This window comes from Nerophis ophidion, linkage group LG14, assembly GCF_033978795.1.
Source record: "Nerophis ophidion isolate RoL-2023_Sa linkage group LG14, RoL_Noph_v1.0, whole genome shotgun sequence".
Taxonomy (NCBI): Eukaryota; Metazoa; Chordata; class Actinopteri; order Syngnathiformes; family Syngnathidae; genus Nerophis; species Nerophis ophidion.
The window spans coordinates 24,526,248-24,547,091 of record NC_084624.1 but is presented as its reverse complement, the minus strand read 5'-3'; the positions used below and the strand labels follow the sequence as shown (position 1 = coordinate 24,547,091).

At 41.3% G+C, this 20,844-nt stretch overlaps 1 protein-coding gene across 1 annotated transcript in view; it reads left to right on the top strand.

Moving 5' to 3' along the window:
• Positions 1-1,491: 1,491 nt before the first annotated feature.
• The window catches only part of LOC133568336 (neurocan core protein-like), a 117,218-nt gene continuing 97,865 nt past the window's right edge, over positions 1,492-20,844 (top strand). The window contains exon 1 of the mRNA XM_061920209.1: positions 1,492-1,818. The gene's annotated coding sequence lies outside the window, so the exon portion shown is untranslated. The remainder of the gene's footprint in view (positions 1,819-20,844) is intronic.

The following is a 20,844-nucleotide window of genomic DNA, read 5'->3' as shown; positions in this document are numbered from 1 at the left end:
TTCACGAGTGAGGGAAGAGTGGATCGTGAGATCGACAGGCGGACCGGTGCAGCGTCTTCAGTAATGCGGACGTTGTACCGATCCGTTGTGGTGAAGAAGGAGCTGAGCCGGAAGGCAAAGCTCTCAATTTACCGGTCGATCAATGTTCCCATCCTCACCTATGGTCATGAGCTTTGGGTCATGACCGAAAGGATAAGATCACGGGTACAAGCGGCCGAAATGAGTTTCCTCCGCTGTGTGGCGGGGCTCTCCCTTAAAGATAGGGTGAGAAGCTCTGCCATCTGGGAGGAACTCAAAGTAAAGCCGCTGCTCCTCCACATCGAGAGGAGCCAGATGAAGTGGTTCGGGCATCTGGTCAGGATGCCACCCGTACACCTCCCTAAGGAGGTGTTTAGGGCACGTCCAACCGGTAGGAGGCCACGGGGAAGACCCAGGACACCTTGGGAATACTATGTCTCCCAGCTGGCCTGGGAACGCTTCGGAATCCCCCGGGAAGAGCTGGACAAAGTGGCTGGGGAGAGGGAAGTCTGGGCTTCCCTGCTTAGGCTGCTGCCCCCGCAACCCGACCTCGGATAAGCAGAAGAAGATGGATGGATGGCATTTAAAGTTTTGGTGTCGTTTACTGGCGTATTTCTTATGTGTGACTGCAATCTACTGGTCACAACCAGAATTATGGCGTACATTAGGCGCACCGGGTTATTAGGCGCACTGTCTATTTTTGAGAAAATGAATGGATATTAAGTGCACTTTATAGTCTGAAAAATACAGTACTCTAAATTGGTTTGTCACCAATGACACACAGCAAAGATTCAGATGTTTTGTTCAGACATCTTACCATAGTTTGACCTAAACTGGATTGTTTTTTGTATCTTCAATGTACAAAATGTATACTTCAAACAAGTTTGGCCACTTCTGCCTGAGAGGATCCAATGCAGCGTTCATACCAGAAAAAATGGTGTGCATTGCATGCGTTTAAATTAGGTTGTACCTATTAGAGCCTCTAAATCAACTTGAAGTGGGGCAATTACCTGCAGCCCTTTTGTCGGAACACACACGATAGGACTCCAAAAACCGTGCCTCCAGGACAGTCGTGCAGATGCATTATTCAAAAGCATGCATGTAGAGCGCCTAGCAACAACACTATGACAGATAATCTGCTCGTGTTATGGTGCACACTTCTTCCCCGTACCGTGTCAGGCATGAACACACTTTTTTACTCAAAGATTTTTACGCTGACTTGTTTTCTCTACTTAAGCGGAGTCATCTTGTTTTAGGTGTGGAAACTTGTGTGACATGCGAGAACATCAGTTGTAGATGAGATTAAGCTGCTGGTCAGACTGACATTCTAATTTGATTTCCAGACATTGGATGAACCTTTAAAGGTTTATGTGGGATTATGGTCATATAAAGACCCCCCTCCCTCCCCTCCTGTTTTTTTTTAACCATCCACCCTCCCCCTCCCACCTACACCGCCACCCTCTCTTTGAATGGGGGCGCTTGAGCAGTCTGCCTGCCTGTCAACCGTCTTTGTTCAAACTGATCTGGCTTCTCTCCCTCAGAGCTGGTGGAGCACCTTAAGGTGGCCGACGCGCACCCATCACGCACGGAGCTGAAGGATGAAGCGCCTGTCGGCCGCTAACTAAAGTCGGGCTGCAGTAAAGAGCGATAAAAAGGGGTGGAGGGGGAGGTCCTGCTCCTGCAAAGTGCTGTTTCACGGCCGCTCTACCGTGCTTGTGCCGCACCTGCACTCCGGTGCTAAAGCTTTTTTACCCCTCCGCGCACATTCCAGTGGATTGCATCTGTGCTTTGTCGCTTGAGGTGAGTGGGAAAGAAGCTGTGTGTGTGTGTATGTGTGTGGTGCAGCCCCCGGTCATTGGGAAGCATTGGGACAAGTGACATTTGCATGGTGGAAAGGTTAAAATGGGCTGGATTGTACAAATATGTATGCATGCATGTTAAAATGCAAAGTACTGGCTACGCCATGGACCAATCAGAGCTGTTTGTTTTGAATTATTTACAGCTCCAAGCGTTTTATTACTCACTCATATTTACTACTGATGGGGGGACATGCATAAAACATCCAGTCAAGTAAGCGTGTGTGTGAGTCAGATGTCTTCATTTTGAATAACTTTGCATTTTTAGAGCTGAACAGTGTTGGTGAAATCCATGGTGTTGTGGAGTTACCTGGACATGACATGCAATAATGTGCCTTTAAAACTACTAAATTAACTGTAAATGTGGCATTAAGAAATCTACATTCAAAGGATTGCACAGTGATAGCAGTTTGGGTCACCTTGACAAATCAGCAGCATTATGCCACAACTGTAAGAGCCCCTCTAACCTGGCTTTATTCATCCCTCCTCGCTGGAGGAGTCTTTATTTTCCTTTTTTTCTCGGCCTTGTTAGAGCACACACCACCAGCTAGGTGTCAGTGCCGTGAAGCAGGACGAGGTTAACAAGACGACCAGCATGTACTGGAGCAGCAGCAGGAGGAGAATAGGGAAGACTGGTGGTAAAAGCTGCAAGTTTACAGCATCCATATTTCATCCTGTGTGTGTGTGTGTGTGTGTGTGTGTGTGTGTGTGTGTGTGTGTGTGTGTGTGTGTGTGTGTGTGTGTGTTGTGTGCGTGCGTGTCTGTGTGCAGAGTGCACTCACTACAGGGCAGAGTGGTCATAGAGGAGGTAGAAAAGGCTTCTGAAAATGTTTCTTGACTGATGGATGCAAAGATTTAAAGGGAGACATACCACAGCAGTTGGGAGGTTATTAGGCAAGTTAATTAGTTTACAAATACTTTTCTGTTGTCTTTCGTAGTGTTTCTAAATACAGTAAGGAAGTAACTTATTTGTTCTTATAATCAAGTGCATTTCACGGCGCTTCACTTTTGTTATGTGAAAGCATTATTCCAAAAGCGGAATATATTAAAATTTTCATTTAAACCTGTGCACACAGCATCCCATAATGCAGGCCTGGGAAATTTTTTGGACTCCGGGGCCAAATTTAGAGAAAATAATGGGTCTGGGGGACCGGTATATCTATTTTTAGGAACACTAATACAAAACCTCACAATAATGTCTGAATGCTAAAAACGTTGTGACAGAACGCCTTAAAAACGGAACACAATTTGTATTTTTTTTTACTGAATGTGACACCCAGAATGTACATGAAAATAAATAATGTGGGGTTTATGATAACTATGAACGATAAAACACTGAATATTGACAGCATATGAACGTCACACTCCCTCTTGATCGACATATTTTCCAATCAAGCTAAACGCAACAAAAATGTAACAAACAGCGAAATATGAAAGCGAAGTGTAAAAAACCCCCACTTAAGATCTGATACATCTGATATATCACTAAGCTTTAAGAACTTTGCTGTAAAAATCTCCTTCTACGTCTGTCCCTGACACCCGCATTTCAGGCTGGCCCCTCTGGAAACACTCTGTGGAAACCCTCCCCACCCACACTGCTTGGTGCCTCTTCTGAGCTACCATAGAAACAAAGTAGTATATCATGCAAATGTGCAGATTCCAACTATTAAAATACTTTGTGTAGTTCAGGACTTAAGGTCATTTGCAAACATCACTGCACATCATAATGCCGGCTACGGTTTCCATCTAAAATATCTAAAAAAATTATTTGGGAATGTCCGGTGGGCCAGATTGAAAAGCTTAACGGGCTGCATGCGCCCCCTGGACATTAATTTGCCCAGGTCTGCCATAATGCCATCATAAAAACAAGTTTTTGTGCACACTCACAGCCTTTGCTCAATACTTTGTTGGTACACTTTTGGCAGCATGACGACCGTCTCAAGTCTTTTTGAATAGGCTGCGTCTTGGCACAGCTGCAGTACAGGCCCATTTTAATGCCACCATCATTACTTTGCAGCCATTAGAATATGATTTAGAGGAGTCAGTGATGACACTGCACACACTTTTGTTGATTTGCATCAGAAGTTAATGCTCTCAGAAGACTGTTTTTGACAGTCTTTAAAACATGTCCGTGTAGTTGGCAGAGAACTGCAAAGGGAAGACGAGTAAGGTCACACCGGGCAGTGCTGTTCTTGCAGTACTGCAGTAGTAGTTGTAGTCTGATAACCAGGGAAGGAAATTACCTGCAGTCAAGCATTGAATGATGCCAAAACGAATCCAAAACAGCAACTACAGTATATGAACTCATATACTGTAGGCAGATACAGTGTAGCAGAATATCTGGTAATGTGGAGAGCTCAAGAAACATAGCACCGTATTTTTCTGAGTATTTGGCGCACTGAAAATCCTTTCATTTTCTCAAAACTCTACAGTGCGCCTTATAACCTAGTGCGCTTAATGTACGGAATAATTTTGGTTGTGCTTACCGACCTTGAAGCTATTGTATTTGGTACATGGTGAAATGATAATTGGGACCAGTAAATGGCAGTCACACATAAGACATACGTGTAGACTGCAATATGATGGCAGTCAAAGATAAGAGATAAATGTGGACTGCAATATGACTCAAGTAAACAACACCAACATTTTATATGTTCCATTGAAAATATAGAACATTACACACGGCGCTCAAAAATCTATCAAAATGTTTTAGTACGACTTTGGTATGCTATGAAGCAGTATCGCTTAAAGGATAGTACTGTGCTTCAACATACAAGTATTATTATGGTGTGTGTATAAGGTAAGACATATTATCTGGCGTTTTGTTTAGCAATATTATGCAAAAGCAACTTCTTGCTTTCTGGTACCTGCTGATCTGTATTTGGGACCCTGCATCCTAAAACTTTCACGCATCCGCCTTTGCAGTCCGTACAAACCCCCTAGTCTATAAGCTTCTTTTTCTCTATCTTCTTATTATGGGACATTCAACCTTCGCTGTTGCCATTTACATGTATACTATAAAGTAGTGTAAAGTTCTAACATATCTGTCAGTAAACTCGTCATAAAAGCACTGAAACATAGCGGTGTAGTGAGTTTACATAATTCACCCAAGGAACTTTAGTTATTAGAGAGTTCCGGTCATACGGTTTTTAATGGGTGAATGAGGAGATGCTGCTCCGTTATTGATTTACGTAAAGTCTGAATGTCTTTAAAACAGTTAGCACTGTCTTTTAAAATTTCTTCCAGTCCCGTCCTTGCACGCTACAACAAAGATGACGGGGAAACTATGGTGTCGAAGGTGACCCACGTAACTAAGACCGCCCACAAAACGGCGCATCCTGAAACGACTGTCAGAAAGCGACATGATGATGATTTGTAAAACATAATCTATGCTACATTTTGACCAAAGAACCACCATTACAGGTCATGTAGACCACAAGGAAGTGTTTTCAATTGAGAAAAAAAGTACAATAATATGACACCTTTAACGCGCCTTATAAATTCGATGCGTCTTTTGTATGAAAAAACCCTGAATAGACCCACTCATCGGCAGTGCGCCTTATAATCCGGTGTGCCAAATGGTCCGGAAAACACCGTATTAGAATGGAAATGGTCTTTCAGCAACAGTGTGAGGCACAATTGAAAGAAAAATAGTTCAGTTCCAAGAAAAAAAGCAGAAAAGGAAAAAGTTATAAAGGTATGAGAATTAACCGTATATTCTGGGGGGGATGGAGGGGGGGGCGAAATCTCAGTGATACAAAATGTCCTTGTATTATTAGGAAAATACAGTCATAATATTAGGGAAAATAAACATTTTTTAAAGGGAATAATCAGGAAAAAGTAAGGTATGAGAAGCTTAAATTTTTTTTTTCGGGGGGGGGGGGGGGGGGATTTTAGAAATTAAGACAATAAAAAAAATTAAGTCATTTGGCTGGATGTTTCTGTGTAACAGAGGAGTAGGCTGACTGATGATTGTGTGACAGTAATCACTGCTCTTATTCTTTTATTCCTGATTTTTTATCTGACACTGAGTTTGTCTGTGTCTAATGTTTTTAACACCGTATATTACCGCTGTAAAAAGTGTCATATGTTCTGCTGTATGTGTGTAGCTTGTTCAGCATTAGTGAAATAAATTACTAAAAAGACATAGAAAAGGGTAAAAGCTAAACACACAACACATACACAATATGACAGACAGAATGCTAAAAATATTAACCTCAAAAACTGAATGGAATTTTACAGCCTTTTCGCTGAATCAAATAATGCACATCAAAACAAATAATGTGGGATTTGTAATATTAATTATGAACGATAAAACACAGAATTTTAGGAACATATGGACGTCCCACCTCTTTACTTCCCGGACAACTGTCTCAAGATCGATTCTTAACAATAAAGCAAAATGCAACAAATATGTAACAAACACTGCAAAACATGAACGCAAACATCCACAGAGCTATATAAAATAATCTATATAACATTACTTTTCTGCAGCACAGAACTTTGTTGTAGAACACTGTAACTGTAAACAAACTCCGGTCATTCTGCTTCTTGCCTGGTCTGCTTGAAGTTGCTGTGACGTAGCTTACCGTAATAACCTGTATCTCACTTAAAAGCGCATTCTCCACCCATTGGAATACTCTCTATAGTTCAAGACTTACGGTGATTTAAAAAAACGCACTGCACATCATATGGGTGGATCCAGTTTTGATAGTAAAGGTTTGAAAATATAATTTAGAGACGTCCGGCCGACCGGGTTGAAAAGCTTTATGGCTCCCGGACTAATTTGCCCATGCCTGCTTTAGCAGCTATAAAACGATAAAATGAATAGACGATATGTTTAATGTTTTTTATTTCTGACTGTCCAAAATGTTGACACAGACACATATGATGGAAGATTCTCATCTGTCCATCATCTGTCTGCACAGCGCGAGCACTGATCCTGTAGCCAGTCAGTTTGCACATCTTTCTGACATGTGTTTAAAAAAAAACCTAAATAGTGCTCACTAGGGTTGTCTCGATATCAATATTTTGGTACTGGTACCAAAATGTATTTTGATACTTTTTGATACTTTGATACTTTTGTAATAAAGGGGACCACAAAAAATGGCATTATTGTCTCTATTTTAACAAAAAAAATCTTATGTTACATTAAACATGTTTCTTTTTGCAATTTTGTCCTTACATAAAATAATGAACATACTAGACAACTTGTTTTTTGGTAGTAAGTAAGCAAACAAAGGCTCCTAATTAGTCTGCTGACGCATGCAGTAACATATTGTGTCATTTTCCATTCCATGAAAAAGTGCCATGTATTTATCTGTACAGTAATCTATTTATTTATATCTGCACCTTTTTGCTTTTTTTTAATCCTGCACTACCAAGAGCTAATGCAACGAAATTTCGTTCTTATTTGTACTGTAAAGTTCAAATTTGAATGAGAATAAAAAGGAAGTCTAAGTCTAAGTCTATTATTTTGTCAACATTATGAGGGACAAGGGCAGCATGGTGGTAGAAGGGTTAGTGCGTCTGCCTCACAACACGAAGGTCCTGAGTAGTCCTGGATTCAATCCCGGGCTCGGGATCTTTCTGTGTGGAGTTTGCATGTCCTCCCCCTGACTGCGTGGGTTCCCTCCGGGTACTCCAGCTTCCTCCCACCTCCAGAGACATGCACCTGGGGATAGGTTGATTGCCAACACTAAATTGGCCCTAGTGTGTGAATGTGAGTGTGAATGTTGTCTGTCTATCTGTGTTGGCCCTCTAATGAGGTGGCGACTTGTCCAGGATTTACCCCCCACTTCCGCCCGATTGTATCTGAGTTCCCCCCGCGACCCCAAAGGGAATAAGTGGTAGAAAATGGATGGATGGATGAGGGACAAGTGGTAGAAAATGAATTATTATTCTACTTGTTCATTTACTGTTAATATCTGCTTACTCTCTGTTTTAACTAATTCTATCAACACTTCTGTTAAAATGTAATAATCACTTATTCTTCACTGTTTGGATGCGGTCCTTTTTAGAGGCGGTATAGTACCGAACATGATTAATTAGTATCGCAGTATTATACTAGTACCGGTAAACCGTACAACCCTAGTGCTCGCAAAACGGTGATGAGTCTTAATAAATCACTTTGCTGTGCTAAATAAATATTTGCATCTTCTCTTTCCAGTATTGTCGGCATTTTGACGATCAGCATATATTTTGCCTATTAATGAAGACAAGGATGCCTTATTCTGCTCACTTGACAAATGCAATCCACTTTGCACATGTGTAGTAGATCAGCTTTGTGTTCAATGGAAAAGTCGTGAAGTTGTAAGGATACATTTTATTTTTGACAAAAGGGTATTTCTAAAAACAAAAGTCAATGTTACTAGAGTACATTTGTACTGTTTCAAAATGTTACATGATGGCGTTAAAATTACATTGCAATATTTTGTGAGTAATCTAATATTAAGACTTTTTTAGTTAAGGTTGTTTTTCTTTGTGTATCAATAGTATACTAATATAACCTTTTTACTTTGTGATCAGTCTTAGGTGACTTTTGTCCCAGTATTTCAGTACTGGACAGCTCCAATCCCTTAAAGCCAATGAGTAAAAGGGATGGCAATTTAGCCACAATATCAAGCTCTTTCTTATATATTAGTTGTAGTCGCCCCCCATGTGAGCAAGCGTCAAGCCGCAAAGGGACCCAAAAGGGGATTGGACCAGCCTTGTCATCAATCACCATTACTGTGTAGCCAGGGAGGGCCTCAAGCTGTTGGCCAGGCCAATGGTAACATGGGTGAAAGCACAAGCTGAGCAGCTCGTCCACACAAAGAGAACCATTCCTCTCTTTGTCTTTGCCCCGAGGCTTGCCTTCAAGGTGACAAAACGGTGAAAAAAAACGTTTTGGTTTTTTTTTCTTCTAAGACGTAACCTTTTTTTAAACTGCAAAGTTGTATCCGCACTTTGCAAAGAGGCCTTTTGTGTTCGCGCGGCATAACACTGCACAAAACATCTCCCCTCAGCACTTTGTGTTCTTGTCAGTGCTGAATGTTAGAATGCGAAAACGCACCTGAAGGACGGCGCTTTGTTTCCCCGCGCTGTCAATATTCCACCAACACAGCACATCATTAATACCAAAGAGGAGACATCAGCATGTGGCTGTCTTTTATGCTCTCTGTGCTTCCCTGAGGATGGAAACAACAAAAATGTGTTCTGTTTGCATTCCATCGAGAATATGTGTGCAACTACACATTTAATAAACCTGATACACACACCTCATCTATTAATTGGCTTTGTCACCAAGAGCTACCTAACCTTTGAACTTTCACCTTTTGATCTTTGGGTCCAGCTGGTGCAATGGCCACTTGGACGACATCCAAATATCTCAATTGAAATGGATTCGGCCTTTGACCCTGTCACTCTAAAATATTGTGCTTGCCATAGAATACACCTGAAACACACGTTTTTGTTATAGCAAAGTGTTGTTTTTTCAACAAAAAGCACATATCTCCAATTATTGTGAGTTTTTGGATTTTGAGAATGTCACACCCCGCCTCGGGTGACGGTAATGTAACCTTTGCAAACCGGACCTCAAATCAAGGATGGCAAGGCACGCAGTGGTAACAGTTTACTAACATTTATTTAAAATCCCAAAAGGTGAACAACAACAGAAAGACCAAGCACCCACAATCTGTAACAGTGATAAATAAAGACAATATTAGTATTGTATATTATATATAGTACATTTCTATTCTAAATATATTTCAAAAAGTCGCATGCTTTAAATAGGCCTATATATAATTAATCAAAAAGCATATTAAAAATAATCAAAATATAAATCATCCATTATATCAAAATATATATATTCACAATCAAAACGTCAAACGTCAAATATATCAAAGTAAAGAATTGAATGACAAAACAGATTTAGAAAAATAAATTAGCAATCAACAAAACTCATTGAACCGGTTACATCACAACATAATATCATCATCAAAATAATCACCTCAGTAGTTGGTTTGATGTATGAACCTCGAAACTCTTGGTCAGGACAGACAACCTCCTCTGGCAGTGACAGACAGCAGACTGGCAGAAACAGGGCATTTTCCCCACTTAAAAAGCCCATAGCCACGCCCACTAGCTGGGACCAATTTGACAGGGGGAATTAAGAAATCAGTTATTTTGTAATTTACACCATAAGTAACTATCACATGTCTACATGTCTTGGTTTAACTCTTATCTTACTGATAGGATGCAGTGTGTCTCCCATAACAATGTGACCTCGGACTACGTTAAGGTAACGTGTGGAGTTCCCCAGGGTTCGGTCCTTGGCCCTGCACTCTTCAGCATCTACATGCTGCCGCTAGGTGACATCATACGCAAATACGGTATTAGCTTTCACTGTTATGCTGATGACACCCAACTCTACATGCCCCTAAAGCTGACCAACACGCCGGATTGTAGTCAGCTGGAGGCGTGTCTTAATGAAATTAAACAATGGATGTCCGCTAACTTTTTGCAACTCAATGCCAAAAAAACGGAAATGCTGATTATCGGTCCTGCTAGACACCGAACTCTATTTAATAATACAACTCTAACATTTGACAACCAAACAATTAAACAAGGCGACACGGTAAAGAATCTGGGTATTATCTTCGACCCAACTCTCTCCTTTGAGGCACACATTAAAAGCGTTACTAAAACGGCCTTCTTTCATCTCCGTAACATCGCTAAAATTCGCTCCTTTCTGTCCACTAAAGACGCTGAGATCATTATCCATGCGTTTGTTACGTCTCGCCTCGACTACTGTAACGTATTATTTTCGGGTCTCCCCATGTCTAGCATTAAAAGATTACAGTTGGTACAAAATGCGGCTGCTAGACTTTTGACAAGAACAAGAAAGTTTGATCACATTACGCCTGTACTGGCTCACCTGCACTGGCTTCCTGTGCACTTAAGATGTGACTTTAAGGTTTTACTACTTACGTATAAAATACTACACGGTCTAGCTCCATCTTATCTTGCCGATTGTATTGTACCATATGTCCCGGCAAGAAATCTGCGTTCAAAGGACTCCGGCTTATTAGTGATTCCCAAAGCCCAAAAAAAGTCTGCGGGCTATAGAGCATTTTCCGTTCGGGCTCCAGTACTCTGGAATACCCTCCCGGTAACAGTTCGCGATGCCACCTCAGTAGAAGCATTTAAGTCTCACCTTAAAACTCATTTGTATACTCTAGCCTTTAAATAGACTCCCTTTTTAGACCAGTTGATCTACCGTTTCTTTTCTTTTTCTTCTATGTCCCACTCTCCCGTGTGGAGGGGGTCCGGTCCGATCCGGTGGCCATGTACTGCTCGCCTGTGTATCGGCTGGGGACATCTCTGCGCTGCTGGTCCGCCTACGCTTGGGATGGTTTCCTGCTGGCTCCGCTGTGAACGGGACTCTCGCTGCTGTGTCTTAGATCCTCTTTGGACTGGACTCTCGCGACTGTGTTGTATCCATTGTGGATTGAACTTTCACAGTATCCTGTTGGATCCGCTCGACATCCATTGCTTTCCTCCTCTCTAAGGTTCTCATAGTCATCATTGTCACCGACGTCCCACTGGGTCATTATTGTCACCAATGTCCCACTGGGTGTGAGTTTTCCTTGCCCTTATGTGGGTCTACCGAGGATGTCGTGGTGGTTTGTGCAGCCCTTTGAGACACTAGTGATTTAGGGCTATATAAGTAAATATTGATTGATTGATTGACATTGTACTTCTGTATTTGTAAAGCAGTCATTTTTGTACCCAGTGTATTCAGGCTTAGACAACACAACTTTCAAATGTCCAGTGTCCCTCTTCAACACCCAGTTACTGAAAATCATGGTTTGGCCCAAATTAGGCCTAATTAGTCCCAGCAGGTGTGCTCACCTACATAAAGGCCTCAGCCCCTTCCTGACTCTCTTAGCCACACCTTCAGAGCCATGGTGAGTGACAGGTTGCAACTTGTTTGTGGAGCATGCTGTTTGTAGTGTGTCAATGTTGAGCTTCTTAACAAATGTGCATGGTTTGAGAGGAAGCCAAAGGTCAAACAGTGACAGGATGGGGTCAAACTGTCACATTACCTCCCTCCTCTCCAGCGACAGCAAGTTCAGGGAGACGAGACAAGTAATCGGCTAGCAAGTTAGTTTTGCCAGCTCGATGTGTGATATTGAAGCAAAAGGGCTGTAACGCCAAGTACCATCTGGTGACACGGGAGTTCTTATCTCTCATGGAGTTGATCCAGCTCAATGCCCGGTGGTCCGTTTCGAGATCAAAAGTCCGTCCCAGAAGGTAATAACGTAGGCTGTCTAAAGCCCACTTGATGGCAAGACATTCCTTTTCAATGGCCGAGTACCTAGTTTCTCTGGGATGCAGTTTACGGCTCAGATAGAGAAGTGGTTGTTCCCCGCCCTCCTTTCCTTGGGCTAGGACGGCTCCAAGGCCCACACCGGAGGCATCAACTTGAACAAGGAATCGTTGGTTGAAATCAGGACTCCGTAAGACTGGGGAAGAGCATAGAATGGCTTTGACCTTCTTGAAGGCAGTTTCACAGGTTTCTGTCCATTTTACTGGATTAGAGGATGCTTTGGTTGTCAGTTCGACAAGAGGAGCTGTGATGGTAGAGAAGTGGGGCACAAATATTTTGTACCACCCAGAAAGCCCCAAAAATGAACAGACCTGCTTCTTTGTTCGGGGTCTAGGACTGTTTTGGATTGCCTCCACCTTGTCCACCTGAGGACGTATCTGCCCGTTGCCAAGATGGTAACCTAAGTAGCACACCTCAGTTTTGGCCCACTCACATTTCTGGGTGTTAAGAGTGAGCCCGGCAGAATGGATCCGAAGCAGGACTTGACGCAGGTGAGTGAGGTGGTCTTCCCAGGAAGTGCTGAAAACCACCACATCATCAAGATAGGCAGCAGCGAACTGGCCACACCCCTGCAGAGCACGATCCATTAGCCGTTGAAAGGTTGCGGGGGCTCCGTGGAGTCCAAACGGCATAACAGTGTAATGATAGAGACCCTTTGGGCTACGGAAGGCGGTGTACTCCCTTGACTCCTTCTTTAAAGGGACTTGCCAGTATCCCTTACACAGGTCAAGGGTGGTGATGAACACAGCTTTGCCGAGCTTCTCAAGAAGTTCATCAATACGTGGCATGGGATGAGCATCAAATTTAGAAACGGCATTCACTTTGCGAAGGTCATTACATACTCTTACTGTGTTGTCTTTTTTAGGAACAAGGACAATGGGGTTACACCACTCACTGTTTGAGGGTTCAATCACTCCGAGATCCAGCATGGTTTGGATTTCATGATTGAGGGGCTCCACCATCTGCTCAGGCACTCTGTATGGCCGCTGACGAATAGGTGTAGGGTTTTTCAATTAGTGGAGTTCTTCCTGGCTTTCCACTGAACAATACTGGGAATTCTTTACACACTTGCAAAAGTTTAAGGGCAGATTGTGGAGACAAGTGACTTACATCAGGTTTCTGTGGTGTAGTTAGCATGGACAGATCTGTCTCCTCCACATCATCCTCCATTTCCACGTCCCTAGCCAGCATCACCGTTTCCTCTTGCAAATCCTTCCTTTGAGTGGGTACATGACTGGCCTGAACATCCTTTTCTTCCACAGAGGATTTCCTCTCCTTCCATTCCTTCAGAAAGTGGATGTTGTACATTTGGGATGCCTTTCCTTTGTCCAACAGTGCTTGCACTGGACGGCCATTAACACAAGCTGCCATCATGTTAGGTTTGGCCTCAAGTTCAGGATTAGGTGCAAGAGCAGGTGCCATGACCGAAGCTGGCACAGAGGGATGGGGAACCTGACAGAAGCTGGACAGCTTGTGAGCTCTCAATGGGCAGACTGGGGCTCGATGCCCTGGCTGTTGGCAGAGGTAGCAGATGAGATCCTTCACTGGACTCTGTCTTGGGAAACGTCTGTTGTCCCCTGAGGTGCTGTAACCACCTGCTTTCTGCACACCTCTTTGGTTTGAGAGGTTGGCTGCACCTTGGGCTGCTACACGGTTGTTCTGCTGCCTTGGCATTCGGAGTCCTCTACGAGCATTCAAGTACTGGCCTGCAAGTTTAGCAGCAGTAAGTCCGTCTTCTGGCTCATGTTCCTTGACCCAAACCTTCATTTCGTTGGGCAACATGCGAAGGATTTGCTCCAGAATGAAAAGCTCTGCGATGTCTTCTTTGGAACGCTGCTCTGGCTTGATCCATCTTCGGTAGAGACCTTTGAGTCTGTTGTAAGTCTCCTTGGGGGATTCACCAGTGGGAATGTAGGTTGACCGGAACTGGAGCCTATAAGTCTCAGGAGAGATATCAAACTTAGCAAGGAGGGCTTCTTTAAGGTCAGCGTAGACGTTGGAAGCATCTTCCTCCATCGCAGAATAGGCATCTAGGGCTTTGCCGGTCAAGAGTGGAACAAGTCGACAGGCCCAATCAGACTGAGGCCAGGCCCAGGTGCGAGCGATGCACTCGAAGCGGACAAGAAAGTTTTCAATGTCCTCACCCTGCTGGAAAGGGAACATCTTTGGGCCTTTTCGGAGATGATGGTCAGGTGGCAAGGCATCTCTGGACGGTGACGCTTGAGGACTAAAAGTTGGATGTGGGAGAGTTCTGGGTTTGGGCGACTGCTCACAACGACTATTATCAGGACGGTTAGCATTTTGGTTAGTGACTGAGTAATCTAGGCTAGGCCTTGTACAGACAGTTTTTAACTCCTGGAGTTCACGGACTAAAAAAGCTTCCCTACGTTGCTGTCCAATTAAAAAGTCTTGGAACATGTTAAACAGGGTAGGATCACCTAGCACTCTTTCAGTCCTTGGTGGCTCAGCAGACCACCTAGCCTCAGAGTTCTCAAAACTTTTGACGTCTTCTTTAGACTCCTCGGTGTTCCATCCAACTTCGCGCTCCTCCGCCATAGTCGTCCAGTCCAGCCTCATCGCCGTGGCCCCTCGACCAGCCTTCCCATCAGTCTCCTCTGTCATTGCCACCTCCGACACCTGGGATCTCAAACCAGTTCTGACCTGCCCTCTGCCATGTTTGTAAACTCTGCGGCTTCCCATCCCACCACTGCCACCATATGTCACACCCCGCCTCGGGTGAAGGTAATGTAACCTTTGCAAACCGGACTTCAAATCAAGGATGGCAAGGGACGCAGTGGTAACAGTTTACTAACATTTATTTAAAATCCCAAAAAGTGTCAAAAGTTGAACAACAGAAAGACCAAGCACCCACAATCTGTAACAGTGATAAATAAAGACAATATTAGTATTGTATATTATATATAGTACATTTCTATTCTAAATATATTTCAAAAAGTCGCATGGGTTAAATAGGCCTATATATAATTAATCAAAAAACATATTAAAAATAATCAAAATATAAATCATCCATTATATCAAAATATATATATTCACAATCAAAACGTCAAACATCAAATATATCAAAGTAAAGAATTGAATGACAAAACAGATTTAGCAAAATAAATTAGCAATCAACAAAACTCATTGAACCGGTTACATCACAACATAATATCATCATCAAAATAATCACCTCAGTAGTTGGTTTGATGTATGAACCTCGAAACTCTTGGTCAGGACAGACAACCTCCTCTGGCAGTGACAGACAGCAGACTGGCAGAAACAGGGCATTTTCCCCACTTAAAAAGCCCATAGCCCCGCCCACTAGCTGGGACCAATTTGACAGGGGGAATTAAGAAATCAGTTATTTTGTAATTTACACCATAAGTAACTATCACATGTCTAAAAAGTATTCACATTGTACTTCTGTATTTGTAAAGCAGTCATTTTTGCACCCAGTGTATTCAGGCTTAGACAACACAACTTTCCAATGTCCAGTGTCCCTCTTCAACACCCAGTTACTGAAAATCATGGTTTGGCCCTAATTAGGCCTAATTAGTCCCAGCAGGTGTGCTCACCTACATAAAGGCCTCAGCCCCTTCCTGACTCTCTTAGCCACACCTTCAGAGCCATGGTGAGTGACAGGTTGCAACTTGTTTGTGGAGCATGCTGTTTGTAGTGTGTCAATGTTGAGCTTCTTAACAAATGTGCATGGTTTGAGAGGAAGCCAAAGGTCAAACAGTGACAGTATGGGGTCAAACTGTCACAGAGAACGAAAAACAAAAAAAAAATTAAGGCTTTTAAACTATAGATTTTTAAAAAATCCAATTCATTACACTTAGGGTTGTATACTAGTATAGTATCGCGGTACTAATGAATCGAAAACGGGATTATATTCTGGTTGAAAAGTACCGGTTCTGTCTATCTGTGTTGGCCCTGCGAGAAATTGGCGACTTGTCCAGGGGTTACCCCGCCTACCACCCGAATGCAGCTGAGAAAGGCTCCAACACCCCCTGCGACCCTGAAAGGGACCAGCGGTAGAAAATGGATGGGTTCCCAATTTTTTTTTATTTTTTATTTTTTAACGGGTATGATGGTGCGTCGTCACATCGTGACATTGCTGAGTTTACAAGCAGTGGAGCATGTTCCGCAGTGCACAGTCACAGAGTTTTACAAGCATACACAGTGTGTAGACAGAAATGGGAGAATGGACGCATTTTGGCCTAAAAACTGATGATAAAGATGAAGTTATAACACTGAAACGCACTCAGGAAGAGGTGCTTTAAGACATGGCTAGCTAGCTAGCAGTGATCATTCATCCGCAGTCGGCTGTGTTTTAGCTACTTCTAAGTCTCTAATCCTTGCCTTCATGGCGACAAATAAAGTAAGTTTCTTACAAGTATCATCCCTGTAGGACAAGGAATAGCTAAACATGCTTCACTACACACCGTAGGAGGATACAATAGCTCACTGGCATCACAATGTAAACAAACACCATGGGTGGATATAAACCGGACATCCACTGTAGTGATACCAAGTACAATTGGGTATCTAGTCAATACTACAATGATTACATCGATATTTTTTATCGTCACAAAATGTTTTTTCTTTCTTTTAAATTTATTTTATGTTTATAAACTCAGGAAATACGTCCCTGGACACATGAGGATTTTGAATATGAATATGTGATCATGTGACTACTTGGTATCTGATCGAAACCCAAATGTGTGGTATCATCCAAAACTAATGTACTACATTTTAACAGAAGTGTAGATAGAACATGTTGAAACAGCAAATACGATAACATACGGTAATAATAGCAGATATTTACAGTAAATGAACAAGTTGATTAGTAATACATTTTTACAGCTTGTCCCTCATAATTTTGACAAAATAATAGAATGATAAATGACACAATATGTTACTGCATACATCAGCAGACTAATTAGGAGCCTTTCTTTTTTTACTTACTACTAAAAGACAAGTTGTCTAGTATGTTCACTATTTTATTCAAGGAGAAAATTGTTCTTCGATTGCAATAAGAAACATATGTTTAATGTACCCTAAGATTATTTGTTAAAATAAAGCCAATAATGTCATTTGTTGTGGTCCCCTTTATTTAGAAAAGTATTAAAATACATTTTGGTACCAAAATATTGGTATCGGACAACCCTAATCACACTTTTGAATTTCAATAATCGTGAATAATCACAGGTTATTACGCACAGCCATAATTTACTTAAAATCAACTTAAAACATAACAGTATTTAAAAACTCATGCAATTTCATTGTCAGAATGTCCCCAGTCTCCTCACTTACCTTTGCACTCAACATATGCATTGATCTAATTACTAACTATACAACATGCACCGCCTTTCTGGTAACCATCCACAGTTAAGCTAAAGGAGTATGTGCGCTCAAAGTACAGTACATGATTAATGGGATAATTGTTTTGTGATTAATCACATTAGTTAATTTGCAATTTTTGACAGCACTAAACAAAATGTTTAAAAGATTATAAAAGGAAATTGGGAAAGGATTGCTAATGAAAATTCTTAAATTTTTTTAAATCTGCAAATTAGGGCTGAGCGATGTATATCGATATACACGATATATCGCAAGTTTGTCTCTGTGCGATATAGAAAATAACTATATCGTGATATTCGAGTATACGTTCTCACGCAGTTGCTTTTAGCTGCGGCATCACATTACAGGCTCTTCTTGCTCTTTCCTGTTTCTCCTTCTCACTGACAAGCGCACCTTACATACGTCACATACTGTCACGTCATACGCCATCGCGGAGCAGAGAGGTAGCAGCGTGGGTAACGTTAGCAGTGATGCTAGCAGAGCCGTACGAGTGGTAATACGAGAGAAAGAAGGTGCGAATGAAGGAAGAATTGATTCCCAAGAAAAACTGCAGGGGTCCATCGTCTGGCGGTGGTTTGGCTTCAAGTGGGAATATGTTGAACAGACAACCGTAATTTGTCAAGCATGCGGCACAAGCGTTGCTATAAAAAGTAGCAGCACTGCTAATATGTAGCATCATTTGAAAAGTCACCTGCTAGAGAATGAAGAGAATTTCATAACGACTGTAGTAACCTACCACATAACGAAGGACGAATACTATTTGATTCCCTATTATGCAGCTCATTTATATTTGACACTTAAAATGTCTCTGACAATCTTGCACTTTCTGTTTTGGAAATGACATGAAGGTTTGTGCCACTGCTTAATAACTGTTTAATAAATACAGTTTTGGTCAATTGACTTAGTTGTGATTTCCTTCTCTGCATGAAAAAGTTTAAAAGTAGCATATATTAATGCAGTATGAACAAGAATGTTTTAATGTAGACACAGAATCATCATACTACTGTGATTACCCACCTGCTCCCAGTGCCACCTACACTGGTTTAAAAATGTAACTTAGATATTGGGTTTCACTATGTAAAGCGCTTTGAGTCACCAGAGAAAAGCGCTATATGAATATAATTCACTTCACTTCACATTATATGCATCAAGTGTTCATTCAAGGCCAAGGCAAAATATCGAGATATATATCGTATATCGCGATATGGCCTAAAATATCGAGATATTAAAAAAAGGCCATATCGCCCAGCTCTAATACAAATGTTGACAGGTACAGCGTATGGTGGATGTCAAATCTCTCATTGACGCTCTTCTGTCGCTCAAAAATCCGAAGAAAAAGCAAACTGCACAAGTTGATCCTACTGATAGATAGATAGATAGATAGATAGATAGATAGATAGATAGATAGATAGATAGATAGATAGATAGATAGATAGATAGATAGATAGATAGATAGATAGATAGATAGATAGATAGATGGATAGATAGTAGGGGTGTGGGGAAAAATCGATTCGAATACGAATCGAATCGTTTACGTTGTGCGATTCAGAATCGATTTTCATTTTTAAAAAATCGATTTATATTTTTTCTATTTTTAAAAAACATTTTTTTATTTTATTATTATTTTTTTTTTTAATCAGTCCAACAAACCACTACACAGCAATACCGTAAAAATGCAATCCAATTCCAAAACCAAACCTGACCCAGCAACACTCAGAACTGCAATAAACAGAGCAATTGAGAGGAGACACAAACACGACACAGAACAAACCAAAATTAATGAAACAAAAATGAATATTATCAACAACAGTATCAATATTAATTATAATTTCAGCATAGCAGTGATTAGAAATCCCTCACTGTCATTATCATTAGACATTTTTAAAAATAATAAAAAAGATCAATAGTGTCACAGTGGCTTATACTTGCATCGCATCTCATAAGTTTGACAACACACTGTGTCCAATGTTTTCACAAAGATAAAATAAGTCATATTTTTGGTTCGTTTAATAGTTAAAACAAATTTACATTATTGCAATCAGTTGATAAAACATTGTCCTTTACAATTATAAAAGCTTTTTTAAAAAAAAAAATCTACTACTCTGCTGGCATGTCAGCAGACTGGGGTAGGTCCTGCTGAAATCTTATGTATTGAATAAATACAGAATCATTTTGAATCGGAAAAATATCGTTTTTGAATCGAGAATCGAATCGAATCGAAAAAATCAATATATTATCGAATTGTGACCCCAAGAATCGATATTGAATCGAATCGTGGGACACACAAAGATTCACAGCCCTAATAGACAGATAGATAGATAATACTTTATTGATTCCTTCAGGAGAGTTCTCTCAGGAAAATGTTTACTGAACTGAGGTTATGTAATTTAGAGGATTGTTCCACTTAAGAGGCGTACTGTATTTCCCATAGAATTTAGTTTTGAGTTGTACCATTATTATATTGAATTGGTGGTTTTACTGTGTCCTTGCTAGCTTCCTAGGATAGGCAGCTAACCATTTTTGCTGGATGGAGCTATAACTTTTATTTTTATTTTACTGGCATGTAAAAAAAAGTTTTACAAAGTGCTTCAAGGCAGAACATAACAAATCAATTGCAGTGATTCCATAAAACAAGGTTCAATGATCTTATGTGCTGTGCTGTGAGGTGTACATCTGCTGCACTGCTCTGTTCTTTCACATATTGTGTATGTGCTTATGCAAAACAAATACATTCAAAGTGGTTATATTCCCACCAGGATGACTAGCCTCACTTGCATTCTGCTGAACAGAGAACTTTTTAGTATAGTGACATGTGTTGGACCTCATTGTCATTGCGTAACACAAAGATTAGGATTAGGATCACCTGGATTTTCTTCACATGGCCAAATCTTAGCATGGCCTCTCTCGAGTGACTAATAACGCCTATCCCTTTGTCCACAGTCTGACATATAGCTGCAGTGTTGGGGACCGCAGCCTTTCCAGAAGCTTCTCTGTGTCCGAGGACCAGAGCAGAACAAAGTACAACATGAGTCATTAGTTGTTTAGCAGCATGATGATTAGTCACCATTGCAGGAACAATGAACACCCTATGTTTTTGTTTTCATGCGTACACTAGGCAAATAATACTGAACTTTTCTCCCATTTCCTTTTAAGATTAATAATACTGATCCGAGGGCCAAAAAGTAGCAAAGCAGACTTGCAGTTTTTTGATGCCTGGCTTGTGTATCGACAAAG